General features: G+C 33.8%; 1 protein-coding gene across 12 annotated transcripts in view; it reads left to right on the top strand.

Moving 5' to 3' along the window:
* Positions 1 to 22,284, top strand: part of DGKB (diacylglycerol kinase beta) — a 657,175-nt gene that overhangs the window by 487,119 nt on the left and 147,772 nt on the right. The window lies entirely within an intron of this gene.

Below are 22,284 nucleotides of genomic sequence, written 5' to 3'. Positions count from 1 at the left end.
GCATTCAGATGGCCAAGAAAGCATATTGTTTCATCTCATTGTAGCAAGACAAAATATGAAGAGGTTAAAGTCTATGTGCCCATTAAAAATATTTTTTTTAATAAATAAAATGTGAGAGCGGTTGATAGGCTTGGTGAGGGTAGGAAATGGCTTGACATTTTTGTGTCTTGATGTATCTGATTCAAGTTTTAATAGCAGGCAGTAATTTTTGTGGAATTTGATGACCCTAAAGTTATCAGGGATTGACAGAGAAAGTAGAACGTGTCCTCTTTAAAGAAGTGCTTACTACAATCTGCCAGTGACAGGAGATTTTAATGCTCACTAAAGTGGTAAATCCTAAAGAGTTTTGTAATTGAATACAAGGGAGTTTATACCAAATTAGTCAAAATACTTTATAACTTTATAAGAATGAATATAACTTTGAAAACATGAAAGAAAATGGTTTTTTGAAGAAGGAATACATAGAATAAATGAGTAGGTTTGTGCCATATGAATTTTAAAATGAGGGGAATTAGATATAATTATTCATTTCTAGGAGTTATTGACATTGATAGTGCATTTATACTTAAATGTCAGGTTGTTAGATTTTTTTAAAAGATTTATGAAAAATTTCTTAGTTCTAAAATTAATTCGAAGACCATACTAAGATCAAGCTTAAAAATTTCTGCTCCCTTCCCCCAAAGCAAGCAATGGGTTCATGTATACTACCTAATAATGTAGTCCGTATAGTTAAAAAGAAGTTTTATGTAATATATACACAATAATTTCTAGGTTTATTTTTTGGTTTGGTCCCTGTATATTAATATTCAGCATATCCTTTGCATGACACTTCAGATATGTATCTGAATTGATTCTCAGTGCTCAGCTGCCAACTATATTCATCCACCAAGCTGTTAAATTTGTAAAACTGCACCAGGACAAGTGTCTTTACACTCCCTATGGAGCTACTGCAGACATGCTGTCTGCGGGCCTCGCCACCCGCCCTTGTATGCTTTTATGATGAACTCACATTTGAAATGAAGCATAGACATACCAGCCAAAAATGTTTTATAAACTGTCAGTAATCCTAGGAAAAGGTCTCTTTTCTGTTCTGTCTTCTTGCCTTGTACTATGAAACTATGAGGACCAAGTTTCCATGAACTTGGGAAAGAAGGAAGAGATTTAGGAATATATTTCGTCTCAGTACTAAGATGGGAAAAAAAAAATAGAAATCAGTTTTTGAAAGTCATTGTAAGAGTAATAACAAAAACTTGTTTCTGACTGATTTGATACAACTCTTTCTTCTATCTCTAAACCAACAATGCTTGAAAGTTTGGATTTAGTTTCATTTCAATTTAAGTATAATTCATTATTAAAAATGACCTTATCAGGAGTTCCCGTTGTGGCTCAGTGGTTAACAAATCCGATTAGGAACCACGAGGTTGCAGGTTCGATCCCTGGCCTTGCTCAGTGGGTTAAGGATCCAGCATTGCCGTGAGCTGTGGTGTAGGTCGCAGACGAGGCTTGGATCCCTTATTGCTGTGGCTCTGGTGTAGGCCAGCAGCTACAGCTCTGATTGGAACCCTAGCCTGGAAACCTCTGTATGCTGTGGGGGCAGCCCTAGAAAAGGCAAAAACACACACAAAATGACTTTATCAGCTGAATATTAACAAAATAGACCTCTGTATTAATCAGTCTTTTCATTAATTTTTTAAAAAAATTTTTTATAAAAAATTTTTTTATAAATTTCGATATATTTTAAAACAGAATAATGTATCTCAAAATGCTTCTATTTTGATTTAAAATTTATTCTGTTAATTCTTAAATATTATGCTTAGTAGTCAGAAATGAAAGAAATTTACTACTTAAAATATCTACATATTTCCCTTTCAAAAGAGTAAATATTTCTATAATTTCATCTTATTTTCAAGTTCTTGACACAAAAACAGTGGTATTATGTATGAGGGTCAATCACTATTTATTTTTTTTAACTTTTTTTAGAGCTGCACCCATGCATGGCATGTGGAAGTTCCCAGGCTAGGGATCAAATCAGAGCTTTAACTCCTGGCCTACTCCATAGCCACAGCAACACCAGATCCCTAACCCACAGAATGACGCCAGGGATTGAACCCACATCCTCTGGATACTGGTCGGATTTGTTACCACTGAGCCATGATAGGAACTCCCCCAATCAGTATTTTAAATCTAAATATATTTTCCAATTTACGCAAAATGATTACAAGCATTGACTTTAGAATGAAATATAGAAACTGTTATTCTAATAAAGTTTCTTTAACCAGGATTCAAATTAGTAACTTCACTCTTAGTAAATAAATGAAAAAATTAATAATGTGGACTTCTTGTAAATATGAACTTTCTTGAAATATTAACTAACAACTTTTCTAATATGTCTCTGTAAAAAATTTAAAGTTTCAGCTAATTTTTTTTACTATTGTTTTTATAAAATTAAGAAAGCTCGGAGCTCCTGTTGTGGCTCAGTGGTTAACGAACCCAACTAGCATCCATGAGGACTCAGGTTCGATCCCTGACCTCGAGGGGTGAAGGATCTGGTGTTGCCCTGAGATGTGGTATAGATCGTGGCTCGGATCTGATGTTGCTGTGGCTGTGGTGTAGGCCTGCAGCTACAGCTCCAATTCAACCCCTAGCCTGGGAATTTCCATATGCCACAGGTGCATCCCTAAAAAGCCAAAATAAAAATAAATAAATAAATAAAAATGTAAGGAAAGCTTTTGGTGGCAAGGAGAGTAGGGAAAGCATACTAAACTAGATTCTTGTAATAAAGATAAATTATTTTATTTAGTAGAGGGATTTAAATTAAGAAAAAAGTTTACAAGTTTATTTTAATTAAAAAAAAATTATAGACCAAAAGTACGTGATCAGGTTTGGTGCATTACATACTCATTTATACTTCGCCCTACGATATGGATCTCCTGTAGTTTATTTGCTCACAGTCTTTGACGACACTCACAGCATAAGATCAGAGTATCTTCATTTAATAAGTTCCCTGGTTGGAAATTTTTAGCAGTTGATTTAATTTGAGTTGATAAAAATTAAAAGTAATTAATTTAATTAAATTACTGTTCCAGCAAAATATTGTAAAACAGTTGGATGCAGTCCTGAAATGTACTCATACTTGCATTCATCTAATTCAGTAGATAATTTCTTTGCGGGTTTGCCTTTTATTTTGGTTGTTTCTTGTTTTTTTGTTTAACTCCTTTGGAAGTACAAATGAGTATATCATATATAGAAAGAATGGTCTTTAAGCATGTAAAGTAGGCCAAGTAGGTTTTCAGTGCACTGAGCCTAATATTCAATCTTTCCCATTTCTTTCTGTTACTGGGTTTGTCTTTGCTTCTTCTTTTTCTGTATTAAATCTAAACCTCAGAAAGATATCTAATAAATTCATTTTGACATTAATGTATAAATGACTGCTCACAGATAAAGTAGAGATATTTGCATTTTAAAAGAAATAAAGGCCTTCAGCTAAACCATTATTTTTCAAATTGTGATCACTTGAGTTATAACTGCAGCTCATCAGAGGGTTCCGTAAAACCTTGGTTCAAATTTATTTTTACCATTATTTTGGAACAATAGCCATAAACCTATAATAAAAACACATAAAAGTGTGTTCTATAAAAACACTTTCTCATATTGACAATTTTCAAATCATTAAATACTGTTACCAGATAAAAACAACTCCCTTCTGTCCTCCTGTTCCACCACCACTTCTTTCTGATAAGAGTATAAATCCATAGATAGATGAACAAAAAGATAGTTATACATAGCCACACATTTGTGAACACATACACATCTAAATAAAGAAATCTAATATATGGCACAAAGGTACCTTTCCACAGAAAGGAAAATCATGGACTTTGAGGATAGACTTGTGGTTGCCAAGCGGGAAGGGGAGGGAGTGGGAGGGACTGGGAACTTGGGGTAAATAGATACAGAATGTTGCCTTCGGGATGGATTAGCAATGAGATCCTGCTGTGTAGCACTGGGAACTCTGTCTAGTCACTTATGATGGAACACGTAATGTGAGAAAAAAGAATGTATACATGTATGTATAACTGGATCACCATGCTGTACTGTAGATATAGATATAGATTTATATAGATATATAAATGATAAAAAATAAGAAATAAATAACTGATATTAATAGGAAAGTCTATAGCTCAGCATTGGTCACTTTATATCTTTGCATATTTAATAATTCTACAAATGGAACCTTACTACCACAGTATGTGTGAGTTTTAAGTAATTAAAAGGCCCACAAGCTCAGATACTTTTGTTTCATACAAGCATAACAATTAGTGGAAGTGAAAGCAAGGTGAGAGTACTGATATTTTCAATGAAAATGGAAATCACTTTTTAGAAAAGTTTTGCTCATAAAGAAATTGCATTAGTTAAGTAGCTCCCCCAAAACTAATGTACTTTTATCACAGATTTATAATATAAACATGCTCACAGCTGTTGCTGAAGAGCCAGCAATGAAATTGAAACAGTGTTCCAGCTAAGTATGAAGAACAAGATTAATTAATTGAAACTTCAAGTTAACGTCTGAACCAGACAGCAGGTAAATTTTTACTGACAAAAATGAAAAATTATATTAAAAGGACACCTGTGAAAGTGTTTTATAATCTATAAGGACTTTCAAGTAATGTGAGCAGTTTTTAGTGATTCCAATAGTTTTAACTTTGAAGATTCAAGTCCAACTATTATCATTTTCCAGTAATGAAAAATAATGGTGCAAGACTGCCCAGTGAGATATAAAAATTCCATATCATTTACAATTACAGATTTTCCCAATATTACAACAAAAATATACTGTAGAAATCAATGAAAAATAGAATGCCTGTGACTCTGCAACTGTCTATCACAATAACTCCATTATTCTCATAGGTTGACTGTATCACTAGTGTTAATAATTTAAGCCTCAAAAATACGTTTGTACATTTGAATTCTAATTATGTGGCTCAGTGGGTTTTAAAATATTATTGCTTGATTTGAAAAATAGAAAAAGGTTGACTGCTTTAACAAGTTTGAAAAACACTGAGCAAAAGTAATTACATTCAAGCCATAGAGTTTCAAACATTTGCCAGAAGCTAAGGAGGTACTGCTGGAAGTAGCTGGACTTCCTGCTTGAAACCTCATTAACTAGGTGACTGTCTACGCCACATATGGTACAACTAGGAAAGTTTATTTTAAAAACTAATTAGTGTATTATATTGTCCATGAAATTTTCAATGATTTCATTCCCATTTACCAGTGCTTATTTTTTTCTTTGGACAGAATTTCTCAAAGTGTAGCATGCACTCTAGCGATGGAAAATTGAGCTATTTTAAACAGTACATAGATGAGTATTTTAAAGTATAATTGCTTACTGTTACAGTTGATAAAAGATACTTTTTTCTAATTTGCATTTTTAAATAATTTTATTTTAAGATAAATTCATTTTAATAAAAATATAGTAAAAGGCCAAACTAAAAAATAATAGAGGAAGTATATAGCTATGACAAAAAATGTAAAAATGGGTCAAGAAAGACTATAAAGTATAGAAAAACCCACTAGGCTAATATTATTGATTCCACCACTTCATATAATTTGCATAGCCCCAATTTTGAATACTTAGTATAAACCTTATTTTTAGTCTTCTTTATCTTGCATAAACTTTGCTATGTCTTGGTTCCCCCAAAATAAACTTTTCTGTGTACCTTCCACTGCATATGCCCTTACTACACTTTATTTGATGTCTGTGCACTATACTAGGGAAGACTAAAACCCTGATTTCTTTTAGGAGCTAAAGGGGAAGAGAGACTGTGTATCTGGCTGTCAAAGAATGTCTCTACTTCAAATGACTTTATTTTTTTTGAAAACTCTGAAGTAGAATGGGGAAAAAAAAAATGTCAATTTAAACCAAACTGATTAAAGAGAGCAAATGAGTTGATGTCTGTGAAAACTTGGCAAAAGCTAAATTTCTTTTGGAGTTCCTTGTGGCTCAGTGGTTTAAGGATCTGGTGATGTCACTGCAGTGACACATTGTCACTGCTGTGGCCCGGGTTTGATCCCTGGCCTGGGAACTTCAGCATGCTGCAAGCCCAGCCAGAAAAAAGTTGAATTTCTTTTGCTGCTGAAGATAAATAAGGTTATTGGCTTCAAGATCTTCATCTTTAAAATGACTTTTGGAAGAGTTGAGATTAATCTATGTGTGCTGTGCATCATATTGCCTGGATAATTGCACAATGAGCATTGAAATAGTAAGACTCTAACACTTCCTATTTCTTGTAAAAGTTATAGTTATCTGAAAGTTGATGGTAATGGACATTTGTGACACATTATTATCAATTTTTCTAAGCATTTCTATGGGTTATTTAGGGTAATTTAGCAGGCAGTGTTTTAAGTTGTCTAAATATAACTGCAACATTCATTTTAGAACTGTAGATGATGTATTTGGCATTCAGACACCACCAAGCAGAACAATTTCCAAGCATTTAAATTCAGTGATTAAATCAATTAAATTTAGAAGCAAGAAAAAGATTTCATGCTGCATTATTATACCTGGATGTTAAAATTGTTGAAAAAAGATCATGGCATTTGAGATTTTACAAAAATATATGCATGTACTAATACCATGATAATTTCATTGGTTGAAAATAGATCCAAACATTTGCTATCTAGTAACCTTTAAGGAGATGCCTCAAAATGCGTTTCTAATTGTATGTTTTTAAACTACCTCCTTTGAAATTTCCAGCAATGGATAATACAAATAACAGCAAGTTCTTAATCAAACTACCTAAATATCAAATTTTTGGTTTGCATTTGAAGATTGCATCATATACCTGTATATCTTAATGTGATGGTTCTCCATGTTTTACAGAAGGCATGCCTTAGAGTTTATGAAATAGAAGTAAAAAGAAATAAGAAAATATGGCATATCTCTTGTGTATAAAAATAAAAATATATTTTTATAATATAAGATCATATATTTGGCCTCTTATATTTGGTTTAGCTGTCCCATAAAGGCCTATGTATTTTGAAGAAGCATTTATGAAATTCTATGTTTCAGGAACCATAAAAACTTCGTAGACTCTCTAGCCTCCTAGAAATTTGGAAGCCAGACATCATAAGTATAAATCAATTAATATTTTAGTAATAATCAAAACAGATGACACTCTTTAGAATATTCTTATATGCCTTCTGGAGCTATATAAAATAGAGCTGGATTATTGCCCTTTACCCATGTTCAGTAATCAAATTTTCAAAATCTGACATGCAGTATAATTCTAGAAACAATCTCTGACATGTGGTATAGTTCCAGAACTTCCTGTAGTGAAACTGGTAAGGACACAAAATCATTTTAGATATAATGTAGCAGGTAAATAATCACTTAAACATAAATGAGATATTTGAAATTAAAGGTTTTTTCTTGAAAGCAAATTGAAATTAGGAAAATGGAGAGAATCCAAAGAACAGGTTGGTAGGAATGACAGAAAAAGGAGCAACTTGCTTTCACCTAATGAATCTGGGAAAACTAGAGAAAAAAATGAGTTTTTATTAGTAGTTGCAATTTTGTTTGTTTGTTTTGTTTTGTTTGTCTTTTTAGGGCTGCACCCACAGCATATGGAGGTTCCTAGGTGAGGGGTTGAATCAGAGCTACAGCTGCCAGCCTATACCACAACCCCAGAAATGCATAGGATCCTAGCCACATTTGCGAGCTACACCACAGCTCATGGCAACGTTGGATCCCTAACCCACTGAGCAAGGCCAGGAATCAAACCCACATCCTCATGGAGACTAGTCAGGTTCATTAACCACTGAGCCACAACAGGAACTCCCTGCAGTTTTTAAAATACATGATTTGACAATCAATTCAATACGAGCAAGGGAAGAAGGAAAAGAATTGAGGTTTTAAATTAAGGCTCAGCTGTTACCTTCTCTGATTTCTGAGGCAGAATACTTTATTTTCAAAATGCTCCGCTATCGTCAGACTCTTCTACATTTCTGGCTATTGATTTTTTTCTTTTTATTTCTTTACATATATACTTTTTCTACTGCATAGCATGGCAACCCAGTTACACATACATGTATTTTAATTGTAAATTCAGGGAAGGATGGAAAATATAAATGTTCTAATGGGTAATTTTCTCTATGATGTTGTTGTCTAATATCAATGATAAAGCAACCTTCTTTCTTCTTCCTATGTTATCATATCCAATCAAGTGTATTGAAAATAAATGTAATTGAAAATAATGGCAGGTCATCCACCCAAGCTAAATTTAACTTATGCATGGTAGAAATATAAAACATAGTTCCAAATTAAATGAATATTGGCTGATTATATAAGCCTCAACTAATTAACACTTGTAGAGCGTGTGTTTCCATAAGGTTTTATGTGTTTCACATGACGTTTCAAAATATGAGGCCTAAAGTGTCCTAAATATAAAGTCCTATAGCAAATTTGTTATTTGAGAATGATGACTTGAAGGGTAATAGATGTGTCCCAGGGAACTTAATTTTCCTGTAATCAGGACGCATGAAAATAAATTAGAAGGGGGGTTTAAAATAGTAAAGAATGATGAAAGAAAAATGAAAAAAGACAAAACTAGCTACATAATTTGTTAAAGTCACATCTATTTTTTTTCTTTTAAAAACCATGTTTTTTTCCATCAAAGTAGAAAAAATATATATATATATATAATCATTGAGAATGAAATTTTAATTGCTCCATCTTTTGAAGTGACAGAGATTTCATACCATGCCAGGAGTTATTGCATGTTTATTTTGCCCTTCTTTATTTCTAAGTATTTTTTCTGGTTGCCTTAATGGATGTGATGAAAACACCGCAATCTAGCACCTGGTTACTCCTTGCACATATTGTCTTACTACCAAAGGATGCTAGGGGGGTCCAGCAGAGAGCAAAGAGACCTGATTCTTAAAAGAATCAAATCCTACCATCTGCTTGGTTATCTTTGAGCTGTATGTATCCTTGAGTCAACCAAAGCAACTAATCACTGGGGTTCCATTGCCATGAATTTAGTTTCCATGAATATAATCTTTTATTATATAGAGCATGTTAATAAAGAAATGATAGCTTCTTGGACAGTATCCAGCGAACTCTGTTTTTTTTGTGGAAATTGATAGAGAGTCATATAGATTACCGTCCTGTCCACACTGAATAATTTTATTCTCCTGGTTTAATAAATTAGTTATATCTTCTTTTGATACACTGTAGGTTTATAAGCTCAGGGATGTTTGGTGTCTGTTTTAGACAGTAAACAATATACTGCTGTACAATATAGCTATTGATCAGAGTAAGCTAAAGATTGAGGCCTGAATATTATAAGGTGATAGTCATTTGAAGTGAGACAAAAAAATCTCTATGGATAAACGTAACTAATTTAAAAGAGCCCTAGGGAGGTTTTTTGAGAAAGTTTAAATGCCTAATGAATGCTTCACTGTTATTCCAATTATCCCATAATATGGCACAAGATTACAATCTCATTTTATCCTTTTATTTACAAAGCTGCTCCCATTATCATTATATTTTACCTGTTCAAGTTCTAAAAGATTGCTGCTCGTTGAGAGCTTTATTAAAAGAGAATAATTATATTTCATAGATTGGCAGAAAGAAAATGTATCTTTGAACAATTCCATTTCCCTGAACAGTTGTTCGTTTCGGGGTTGAAGACAAGTCTATTAAGTATCTTCTACACTTTTTAAACATGTCAAAGCTAACCATTAATACTGAAATTAGTAACCTGGCTCTGATTTAATGAAAGAATTAGCTGCTATTTGTAGCACTCAATTTCTGTGAATGAAACAAAAATAATATTTTTTAATATTGAGTAGCAAAAACTGTTGAAGAATCCTTGTATGTACTATGATTTAAATCCAGGTCTGTTCTAATAATTAAAGCCTTTAGCTCTTATGTTTTCCCTACTGATGCTTGATAATATGTACTTCTTTATCCAAAATACTACATCAGACATTTTCTTACTAAGTGGTATTTATATTTTCAGAATCTCTTCTTAGACTAGTAAGAGGTAAAAAAAAATCAACGAATATCAAAGAATATTCCATTTTAAAATTTACTGCAAGAAACTTAACAGAATTTGTGACTAAATGTTTTTCAAAATTAAAAAGAATATCAAGTGCACAAAAATGTGACATCATTAGAAAATAGGTCTAAGACATCTCATCTCATATTTGAACATGTAGATGCTATGAAATAAGCTATCCATAGTCAAATGCAAGCGAATACCTTAACTATTCTGAAATCTGTCTAGTAAGTACTTGAGCAATAATGAAGTGGCATATTAAACATTGATGGCTTGGCCAAGGTTCCTATACTTGATGATGAGCGGTTTCTCCCTAAGAGTCCTTATATTATAGTCTTTTAACATCATCCCAGTCAGATCACTAAGATTGGTGAGCTTAGTGGAAATCAAGGCATCAATATATCTTTTACTAAATATAAAAGTATGGAACATGCTATTTGATTTTTAAAAGACACAAATTATATCAAGTTTAAATAGCAATTTTAAATGTATATAGGATTTGAAGAACACTCAGAGATATGAGATGAATTAATCTATGTCTCATTTTAAATGTATGTAAATAAAATATGCTGATTTTAACTATTTTTTAATCAAAAGTTGGTTATGAGATTTTTTTATATTTTTGAGGTTAGCTGTTACTTTATAATTCTTTATTAGTTTCTCTCCTTTTTACTAATGAAACCTATTTCTTCTAAATGGGTTATATAGGTCTTTAATCTTAGATTTCCATTGCTTTTTTTTTTTTTTTTTTTGCTGTTTGGTTTCTGAATATTTTATATATGCTGCCTTTGTAAGCTTATTATCCAAATATTTATGCAAAAGGTAGGAAAAAACAAGGAACTTTAATAGTTGTTTTCATTCCTTAGGAAATGAATGAATATTCTATTTTTGGTGGATACAGAAAATAACTTCCTTTTGCAAGCCCAAAAATTATTGTTATCCAAAATTATACACAAAAATGAAATAAGTATATTAGCTTAGTCATAAGAGTTTAATTAAACTAAAAATTCTGGCATTTTGGATCCCTTTAGTATTATAAAAGTGTATATTCTAGTGAGTACTCAGATAAAATGCCTTGATCATGTGTTTATTTTGACAAAGTTTGTATGCGTGAGTGTCTGTGCATCCATGTGTATATATACTGACTAACATTACAAGGAAGGGCTAATGGTCATGAAGATATAAAAATGATGCATGGAAGTGAAACATAACTTGAACACAAATTGTTTTGGAAGTCCCAATTAGGAAACCAGGGGAACCAAAGCATTGCTTTGGGAAAGGAAGGGGAATTTTATTTTTGTTTTAATAGAAGAGAGTATTATAGAACATAGTATTCTCCAAAACATGCATCATTACCCCATTATTCCAGGGAGAAAGGAGACAAAAACAGGTAGAAGGGAATTCTTTATTCTGTCTTTCTTCCACTACATGTCACCCACTGGGAATGATGCATCATTCAGATTTCATTACTCTTCCTCCTTCAGATGAGAAGGCCCATTCTAGAGTGACCCTGGAACATTCACTGAAGAGCTAACAGTAGCTGAACAGCTCACTTAAAGTTTTTTTATTAAAGTATACTTGATTTACAATGTTGTGCCAATTTCTGCTCTGAAGCAAGTGACTCAGTTTTTACATATGTGTGTGTATTATATAAAAAAATTTTCATATTATTTTTCCATCATGGTCTATCCCATGAGATTGGATATAATTTCCCGAGTATACAGTAGGACTTCGTTGTTTATCCATTCTAAATGTAATAGTTTGCATCTACTAACCCCAAATTCCCAGACCACTCTTGAATCTTGATCCTTGTAGCCATTTACAAGTACCTATGGATCAGAAGACAGTAGCATTTGATAGTCTGTAGGAAAATTGTGTTCAATAGAGGACTTTTTTGAGGGTTTTTTTTGGGGGGGTTATTTTTTTTTTTTTTTGCTTTTTTTGTTTGTTTGTTTGTTTGCTTGCTTTTAAAAGCCATACCTGCAGCATATGGAAGTTCCGAGACTAGGGGTCGAATCAGAGCTACAGCTGCCAGCCTACACCATAGCCACAGCAATGGCAGATCCAAGCTGTGTCTGTGACCTACACCACAGCTCACAACAACATTGGATCCTTAACCCACATGACAGGCCAGGGATCAAACCCGCATCCTCATGCATGCTAGTTGGGTTCATAACCTGCTGAGCCACAGCAGGCACTCCTTTTTTTGCATTTTTAAAATTGAGATATAATTGACATATAACATTGCATAAGTTTAAGTTGCACAATGTGTTGATTTGATGGATTTACATTTTGTAATATGATAACCACCATAGTGCTACCTAACACCTGTATCATGTCACATAATTATTTCTTTTTTATCTTGAGAATAATTAAGCTCTAGTTTCTTAGCAACTTTAAAGTTTATAATACTGTATTGTTGACTGTACTGTATTGAGTTTTTTCCTTTTTTTGGTTTTATGTCTTCCTATGATGTGTATGATAAAAAGAAGCTATATTCCATGACAAGAAAAAAAATGCAAAATAACATCACAGCAACTCTTTGTTTTACACAAAATTCTCATCCCAGTCCAGGCTGTGTTCCTCGTACTTTTTTTTCAAGTCAGCAGCACCTGAGGGGAAAGAACTGTGGCGTGGTCATTGAGCCCAGTGAATTTCCTAGAGATAGGCTCTAGTTTTTATTTTCTGGACTATAAGAATATGGCTGTAATAAGTTCTGTGGTGAAAAGAGAAAGAAATATGTGGCCTCCAACCAGTTATTAACTTGGCCAAGCCTGTTGCCTAACCTGTATATAAATGGATATAATCATTTCTGATTTATTTTTACCTTATAGAGTGATTTGTACATCTTAATATATTTCATATAGTGGACTGTAGAAAAGTAAGGTGTTTTATATTTATTTAATCAACTTCAAGATACGCAAAAATCTATCATTCTACAGTATGTGGGGCACTTCTAACATTTGGCCCATGTTTATGAGAGCAAAGGCAAAGTTAAGGAGTCATTTTCCAGCTGTGGAAAAAAATAACACTTCTAAGAATCAATCCTGGTACCACAAAATTTTAAAAATAAATAAGATTTTTACTTCAGATATTTCCTTTACTGAGAAACTATATTGTGATTAAATAGTGGAAATAAATATTCTCTTTACTGAGAAGCTGTATTATGATTAAATAGTAGAATTCTCAATACTTGCAGTCTTTTTTTTAGAGTGTAGTTGATTTACAGTATGGTGTCAATTTCTACTGTACAGCATAGGGACCCAGTCATACACATATTTACATTATTTTTGTCATACTATTTTCCATCATGTTCTACCCCAACCGATCAGATATAGTTCCCTGTGCTGTACAGTAGGACCCCACTGCCTATCCATTGTAAATGTAATAGTTTGCATCTACTAAGCCCCAACTCCCACTTCATCCCACTCCCTCCTCCCTCCTCCCTCCCCCCTGGCAGCCACAAATCTGCTCTCCCTTTCTGTGATCTGTTTCTGTTTTATAGAAAGGATCATTTGTGCTGTGTTTTAGATTCCACATATTGCAATCTTTAAATGAGATCTGTTGAGGAATAAAGGACTGCTGAATCCTGATCCACCTATGTATTAAAACAGTTTTTTTATCATCCTTTCCCAGGAAAGCGGCAATTCCTAGTAGACTTTTTGTACCAACAAAAGTTAAAGTACAGTTGACTCTTTCCAGGTATTGTGATAATTGAAACACTTTGTTTTTGCTGGTTAGTTTCTTGATGTCTCATCTACCCAACCATTCCTTTCTTCTTTGTGGTGAATCGTGGACCACAGTTTGCATTCTGTACTACCTTGGTTGCACACCTCCCCTCTCACTTTCTCACAAAGACCTTAAGATTGTGGTGGCCACAGTAGTGGTTCCCTGGGAGCTGCATGAGCACATTGCCCAGGGGGTACCTCCTATATATTTTGCAGCCAAGACCAAGTTCCCCTCAGCAATAAGCTCAGATGGTACCTGCTGCTCTTGAATGTCGGTTTTCCTCCTGGCAACGTTACTTGTGTTTGTGAGGGACCTCTGTAAAGTAGGCTATAGCAGAAAGTACAATCTGCCTAACAAATTAATGGCATTGTGAGGCACTGCCTGCTGGGGTGAAAATAAATTGTGAGTACATGGGACAGGTAATGGGCCCTAGCTAGACTGTAACAACCCCTTTCAAACTGGTACTATCTGTGTGCCAATAGACATGGCAATAACTGTCAACAAGATTTATGACCCTTTAACATAGACTCAGTCAGAAGGGAAAGTTGGAGTTCTGTGGTTTTGTTTAAAGTTCTGTGACTTTGTTTAAAGCCTCTTGCTTTTAAATAACTCTTTCTAGGTGGCAGAAGTGTGGTCTCCTTGCAGGTCATTCACAGTTCTCAGGGGAGCTCTTTGTATGGTCTCAAAACTTTGAATTTTTATTTTATTGATCTTGTATGTCTTGTTTTACTGTTGTTGACATTACTATTTTTAAGTTAAAATGAAAAAAATTATCAGCATTAAAGTGTCGGATGTATAGAGTCTCATAAAATATGGAAATGTAATCATTGTTCATATTCTTTTTGCCATCTGAGAATAAGTTTCAATTGTCTCAAATGTCATTGATTCATCTTCCTGGACAACTCTAGTTTGTCTTTAAGAATAATATGCCCCTTTAAAGAATGATTTTCTGTTTTTCTTTTTCCATTATTGTTGGTGTCAGGTCTTAAATCGAGCATCTCTATATAAACCTTTCATATGTATATATAAAATATTCATGCAACTCTTTTCCCCCATTAATGATTAGTGTATGGACAGTTTATACTTTTAACACCTTTTTCTCAGCCTATTTTCTTAGTTAACTGATGGTTTCTGTCTTCATTAAGGATTGTGTAAATGGACAAAACTAAAGATTGAATGAAACAGAAGTAAGCTCTTAAATTGAGCAAATCGATTATCCCCACTTGAAATCTGATTTTTCTAAGGCTAGGTAGAGTTTTTAAAACCATTTTAAAATGTTGCTATGTATGTTTAAAGACAGATAATAAAGCACAATCATATTAGGACTAGAAATGTCAACATGCACACAAGTCATTCATTCAGTAGTTGAATATGTGCTCAGCCAACCAGAATTGTGACCATCTCCTTCTCACTTACTGCCCTCAAGCCAAATTGACCTTTTTGATGCTCATCAGTACACCAAGTATGGTACCATCTTAGAGCCTTTGCATCGATATTTCCTCTGCCTGCAACATTCTTAGCTCAGACCTTCACGGAGTTTCACATGGCTTTTTCCTTGCTTTTTTCAGGTTGCTGTTAAAATACATTCTCCTGGGAGAGGCTTTCTCTGACCCCGTATCTAAAATATCATGCCATCCCCTCCCATTCTCTATTCCCTGCCCTACTATGTATTATCCTTTTAAAAAACCTGAACACTTTAATGAACTATAGCATTTGTATAGAAAATTGTGCACATCATAGTTGTACAGCTGGTAAATTTTTACAAATGAACACAACTATGGAGCTACTCTTGTAGATCAAGAAATAGAACATTACCAACCCCACAGCACCCCCTCCCCAAATGCATGTCTTGCTAAATATCCTGGCTTCTATTATGATGGGTAAGTTTTTCTGTTTTTAAATCTTATACAAACAGAATCGTGTAATATATATTCATTTATGTTTAGCATCTTTATTTTCATTATTCAATTATATCCATTATATTAGTATATGGTACAGATTTTTTTTTCCAGTGGTGCTCTTATAAATTCTATGCTATGAGCATTATCGTGCAGGTCTTTGGACATGTATATGGTATTTCTTCTGGGAAAAAACTAAGAAATGAAAATTGCTGGGCCATAGGGTGTATTCAGTTTTGGTAGATACTTCTAAAAGTGGTTATACCAATTTACACTCCAATCAGCAGATAAGGCTTCCCATTGCTCCATATCCTGACCAACTCTTTGAATGATGAGTCTTTTTAGTTTATCATGTTTTAAATATCAATGTAGCTTATAAGAGATGGTGTGCAGCACCATTTTATATGACCAAGTTAATTGTATATCCTCTTTTGTGAAATGACTGTTAAAGTCTCTTGCCCATTTTTTAATTGATTCAATCTAACTAGATATGTATTTGTATTTGAAAGAACTAGAGTTTTTGTTGATTCTATGGATTGCAAATATATTCTCCTGCTGTGTGACTTGCCTCTATATTAATGATGTCTTTTGAAAATCAGAACATCTTGATTTGATTTGATTGAAGTTTATTGTATCAGTTTATTCCTTTTTGATTATCGCTTTGATTCAGGGATTAGTTTTTTAAAATCTTTTTTAGCATCTCCTGTGTTATTTTGAAGAAGTTCTATTAGTTTGACTTTTTAATGAAATTGATTTTTTGTGTGGTTTAAGATTGAAGTTGGAATAATTTGTTTTTGCATAACATTATTCAGTTTACATAGGATTATATGCTGAAAAGGCTCCTACCTCATTGCGTGTGGCAACGTAATTGTGATTCAAGTGTTCATTTATGTGTTGATCTATTTCTGGATTCTGGATTCTACACTGAAAAGCAGGCAAATTTCTCTAGTATCAGGTAGTAAATACTTTAAATTTTGGAGTCATAGGCTCTCTATTGCACAACTCTGTCACAGTAGCACAAAAGCAGTCAGAGACAATACATAAGTGAATTGGCATGGCTGTGTTGCAATAAAACTACTTACAAAAATAGGCAGCTGACCAGATTTGACTCAAGGGTACAGTTTGCTGACACCTTTGGTTATTGGAGTATTTATCAACCTTTATGTCCGTACTATACTGTCCTAATTAATGTTTTAATTTTCAAGAAGAATATCCCTGTTATATTGTTCTTATACATTTTAGAAACAGCATGTTAATTCCTCCAGTCTAAAAATAAGTAAATAAATAAATAACTGAGGGGTTAGTAATTGGAATTGCATTGGTAAATTTAGGGAAAATTAGTGTCTTTACAATTTGTGTCTTCCAGTTCATAAACATATTGTATCTTACCATTGATTTGGGTTTTCTAAAAAAACTTCTCATAATAATGATTTACAACTTTTGATATAGTACTCTCATGCCTAGGTATTTGATGCTATTCCAAACAGTATGTTTTGTAGTACTTACTTTCTAATTGTCTATTGCTGTTATACAGATACAAAACTTCATGAAACCATTTATCAGTTCTGATAGTGTATGCATAGATTCTGTTGGATCGTAAATATCTGTAAACATGTCAGATATAAACAATGACAGTTTTATTTCTTGTCTTTCTACCCTTAGATGTTTCATTTTCCTTTTCTTGTGAGGTTTCCAATTCAGCACTGAATACGAGTGGTGAGAGTGGATGTTGATATTGGGGGTAAAGAGGTAGATTTATCCCATGTAAGGTTATATCCCGAGTTTGCCTCTCCTGTGTTCCTGCTCATTGCAGTGATTGCATCTACCTTTCTTCTGGCCATTATGTGCCACTTCTTGGTATTTATTATTTAGAAATTATATCATTCTCATTTTTATCAGGAATCCCAGTTTTGTAATGTCATTTCCTACGCTGCCTACGGAAGACAGCTACCACTGAGCTTCTCATCGATGCTGACGTCCGTCTGCATAGCACATTCTCTATTGTTTGATAGATGGAGTGTCTGAAGGGCTCTCCTGTTAAGTGGTGAGGTTTCTAGCCTGAACATATATTTTTTTTTCCCTCAGGCATGCCTAATACACTGAGTCTTTTGATCACTTCCTCCTTCATCTCCCATAGCGGTTGTGGAATTTCTGCCTCACTTAGCATAGGTCTTAACTTTTTCCAAGCTTCCAAGAATTATCCAAGCAGCTGTTAACACCGTCCCCTAGGATATATGCCAGGGTTTTAAATTGTTTCACAAGAGAGTGCACTCAGATCAATTAAATACTATATGTAAATGTATATTCTGTCACCTGCGGACAAGACCCTCCAGATCCATGCCCTACATACTCTCTCAGCTCCTGCAGACCCTGCAGAAACTTTAGTGATAGCCCCTCTTTTTTCTTAGCAGTCCCGTAGCATCTCTTTTCTGGTTGTGCTGGTATGTGATCCTTAATGTGGGCCTGGATTGCCAGGAGGACTGATGGCAGACCTTGAAGAAGGGAAAGGATTATCTATAAGGAAGCTACCTCTTGTCAGGTTTCCATATGATATTCAGCCAGAGTGTGAAGAGTAGTATATTGTAAAAAAGAGAGATAGGCTACTTTTTACAGTCCCAGAGAGAAAGTAGATGTGATGTCTGAATTGCATCTATCCAGGTATCCATATGTCACTATTGCAACTCTCAGGGTTCTGATAATACAATAGAAGACAAGACTTCTCTGAAGTCTGATGCTTTCATGAGTAAGTGCCAGGCCTGGTCTTTTGCTCTCCTTGCTCTCTGGCTGCACAAGGTTAGAAATCATAAATCTCACAAAAGAAGCCCTCTGGCTTTCACTTTTTGCCCAGAAGTGGTGATTAATCAGTATGGTATTTGCTTCACTTGAGCCATTAAAAAAACTCTTATGGAAGATCTACTACATGCTACCCCCTGAATATACAGGATGAACAAGAGAGAGAGTATACCCTGTCTCTAGCAGATTATTTCATTTAATCCTAACAACAGTCCTGCAAAGGAAGCAGCATTTTGCCAATTTTTAAGCTGAAAAAACTTGGATCATTTATCTTCAGTAGTAGAACAGAGCGCTTAGAGACTGTTAGAGACCTGCATGTGGAACTGAGAAAAATGTGTCCCATATTTTTAGTTTGTTTTACAAACAAGACCCCATTTTACCCCTCGCAAAGCCCCTAAAGGCTTTTCTTCCCTTAATGTTTCCCACCAGCTCTGATAGTCCCTGGTTCTCTCTGCTCCTGGCCCATACATTTCCCCTTTATCCACCTGAAAACACAGTTTCACACTTTTTTCTATGTTTATCTGATAGTTTTTTAATTATTGGTTAATGTTTTCACTCTTGTAACTAATTCCATATCTTTACCTTATACATGTTTAAAAAAGAAGATAGGAGTTCCTGTCGTGGTTCAGTGGTTAACAAATCTGACTAGGAACCATGACGTTGAAGGTTTGATCCCTGGCCTTGCTCAGTGGGTTAAGGATGTGGTGTAGGTCACAGACATGGCTCAGATCTGGCGTTGCTGTGGCGTAGGCTGGCGGCTACAGCTCTGATTAGACCCCTTGCCTGGGAACCTCCATATGCTGCAGATGCAGCCCTAGAAAACACAAAAAGACAAAAAAAAAAAAAGGTAAAAAAATTAAAAAGAAGATATCTATGCCTCCTTATTACTTCCTCTGTAGTTATAAGATTTGGCAAAGATGTTTGTGATTAAAAAGAAAAATTACATTTGTATTTGGTCATTCTCTGATTTTTATACTAAATAGCATGTTGATATTAGCGATAGGCTATAGAAAAGATTTAGTTCCTTTAATTTAATAATGATTATCAAAGAAATCTATTTTAAGTTGATGAATATAAAAATGATTTATATCTAATATATTTATTACATATTGAGAAATTATGTAAATGTCCAAATTTAGGGAAAACGTTAATCATGACATAGTCCTGTGTTAAAGTATTGTTTTCCATTTATGTTTTTACTTAATTTTTTTTGCACTCAAATTGACATATAACCTTGTTTTTAAGGTGCACAACATATTGATTTGATTCATTTATTTATTGCAACATAATTACAGAATTTTAACAAATTTTGACAACGGTTATGATTTGGAATTACATGAAGAAAACCTAGTGCAAAAACTATATAAACAGGATTATTATCATTTTACTTTTAGCATATACATGTATACAAGTTATATAAAAAAGTGATTATCTCCAAAAAATGAGATAATAGTTTTTAATATTATTTTTATTTTCTCAAATATTCTGAAATTAGTTTATATTACTTTTCAAATCAGAAAAATCTGTTATTTCCAAGTATTTTATTTTAAAAATGTCTTACTGATATTTACCCCTAAAGCCTCAAGCCAGTAAGATTATTAGTTAATTGATACATCTGAGCTGAAGTGAAGGATATTTTCATGTAATTTCAGGATGTCACTATGGGAATATTGCAAAGGCTTAGAACCAAACTAAAATGTTTATACAGAATTTTGAGTAAGATACTATGATTGTAAGAGAAAGAGAAAAACTAAGTCAATGATGCAGTGCTGTATTCAGGGAAACGTGCATTGAATATTGTTAGCGACATACAAATGAAACAAATTACTTGCTTTATATCTTAACATTCCTGTTCTTCATATTAACTACTGACAATGAGTTTTTTCTTCACAGAGTAGTTAATTTATAAGTCAGCATTAAGTACTGTACATGGTAAAGATTTGTATTTTATTTGTACACATATGGCCACATTTCTTTAATCCTAAGAAAGTTTCAGCTATTCTTTTGCTGTATGCAAATATTGCAGCCAGTAGCTCATCTTTCATTTAGAAAATTCTCTAGTCTTTAACCTTTACTGTTATTTGACTATCCAATTAATATGCCCAGTCATACATTAGAAATATGTTAAAACTAGAGTTAAATGTCTTAGATGAAAGCTTGTAACACCACATCATTTTCTATGAAAGACTTTAATTAATTGAAGTCTGAAAATATTAAATGACTCTCAGCCTTTTTATGCCATTAAAATTCTCCTGTTTTAGAAAATAGAGACAGGTATAGTTTGAAATAGTGATAATAGTTGTTAGGTATTTGATTTCTACTATATTCTAAACATAAAATTAAGCATATTACTTGATCATTTATCAAATTTTTCCTACTAATATTGGTGCACTAATATTATGTGCCAGGTGGTATGGTAGGTTTAAATAGGAGGTAGAAGACAAAATTAAACCAGCAATTATAACAAAGACTAGTCAGCAGTAGAGGAAATACTGGTGATTCAGAAATGTATAGTTGGAGCTCCAAAGCTTGTCTAAGAGATTAGCAAAGTCAGGAAATACATGATTCTAAGCTGAGACTCAAAGAGTGAGAATAATTAGGTACTCAGAGACATGTTTGTATTATTCTAGGTTTCTGGTGGAGCATGAGGACATATTTGAATTGCTAAAAACATTCAGTGAGAAGTCATAATGGAATTAGCTAGTTATTAGTTTGATTACTTGGATTGTGTTCCTTTCTCTCCTACTAAACTATAAAAATCATATCTCTTTTGTTTCCTTTTGTGTTCCCAGGACTGAACTTGGTTCCTGGTACACAGTAGTAACCCAATGATAACTCATGGGGAAAAAAAAATAAAAAACACAGAGGAGAACTGGAAACCCATGAGGCTGAGGACAGACTCTGTGGCCATGGGGCTACATTAATGCAAACCTTCATAAAAAACCATTTACAGGTGACAAAACTGACTCAGCTTTTAAAATAGTGCTCAAACTCATAGAGTGGTTATATGGTAAAGGGGTTAAGAACTCAGTTCTATCCAAAGTCAGTATACTTTTCAGTATACATTGTAACTCTTGGGGGAAAAAGAAAAGAAAACAAAAGACATAGACCTAGTTCTAAAGCATGGAATCAAAGGGAGTATTTCCCTCCGTTTCTTTACTCTATCAACCCAGCCAGCCAAAAATTCTGAGAAAAGGCTTACTTCACTTGATAAAAGCTGAGATATAAATATACAATAACCACTATCAGTTTCTCTTTTATTGTTATTAATATTGGCCAGAAAACCCTAATCACTGTTCAAATTCCAACCAAACTCTTGCAGTATTAATTAATAGCCTTTTCTTAGAAATCAGATATAGAATCGGTTATCTCTCCACTAAGTCTTTTGCTTTTCAACTAGTTTCTCAAAAAATTTAACTACTTTATAATGAATTTAAACATCCTACTTTGAGAGTTCCCATTGCTCAGCAGGTTATGAACCCAACCTAGTATCCAAGAAGGATGCAGGTTCTATCCCTGGCCTTGCTTAGTGGGTTAAGGATCTGGCATTGCTGTGAGCAGTTGTGTAGGTCACAGACATGGCTAGGATCTGGTGTTGCTGTGGCTGTGGTGTAGGCTGGCAGCTGCAGTTCTGATTCCACCCATAGCTGAAAATTTCCATATGCCACAGGTGTGGTCCCTAAAAAGAAAAAAAAAAAAGGAAAAGAAAAAGGCAGAAATCCTACTAGGCCAACTACTCTTCAGATTTAAGTCCTGAAATTAAACTAGGTCTCACCTTTTTTTTTTTTTTTTTTAATTTTACG

The sequence above is a fragment of the Sus scrofa genome, chromosome 9 (genome assembly GCF_054392235.1).
Source record: "Sus scrofa isolate SSC_HxYL_T2T_F1_AM1 chromosome 9, Sscrofa_HxYL_maternal_Yorkshire_Landrace_v2.0, whole genome shotgun sequence".
NCBI classification, from domain to species: domain Eukaryota; kingdom Metazoa; phylum Chordata; class Mammalia; order Artiodactyla; family Suidae; genus Sus; species Sus scrofa.
The sequence above is the reverse complement of the archived record's forward strand: the minus strand, read 5'-3'. Positions and strand labels throughout refer to the sequence as shown.